Genomic DNA, 625 nt, shown 5'->3' with positions numbered 1-625 from the left:
AAAATGTATGGATGGGACTTGAGGCCTCTATCTACAACTTCAAGAATAGTCTGCTTTGATCTATCCTATATATTATTTTTAGCATAAGATTTTTATTTAGGGAAATGAATTTTAGAATACCCATTTTTAGATTTACTACAAATATATTTGGTGAAGAGTAAATTTCTTATACTTTTTTGACATTCCTCACTGCAGACCATAAGATTGCACATGAAATTGTGCAACAATATGGACTAAATGCCTAATCTATGAAGAATTAAAGTTCCTTATAGTGTTGGGCCTGGTGGCAGAACCTGAAACATTTTTTTTCACCTATTATGGTCATCCCAAATTACTCGTGATATTCTCAAAGTCTCTTTATAAAAAATTTCTCAGTTACCCAACTTCTACCTCATTTCTCAGTGCTTCTTATGCATAAGAATCTAGAGGAAGGTGACAATCACAGGTCATCTATGAACTCCGAAAGCCTAGCCATTTTCAGAAATTTAGAGAGCTAACGAGCAGTGATTTTCTTATTGCTGAGTGATACTGGGGATTCATTCCTTAAGTGTAGGTTGGCTAATTAAGAAATTTCTCCTCCTCCACAAAATTAAAGAGATAGCTAAATGAGCATATGGCCCAAATC

This window comes from Nannospalax galili, unplaced genomic scaffold, assembly GCF_000622305.1.
Source record: "Nannospalax galili isolate Female #2095 unplaced genomic scaffold, S.galili_v1.0 scaffold11, whole genome shotgun sequence".
Classification (NCBI taxonomy): Eukaryota; Metazoa; Chordata; class Mammalia; order Rodentia; family Spalacidae; genus Nannospalax; species Nannospalax galili.
This window is presented reverse-complemented; position numbering follows the sequence as displayed.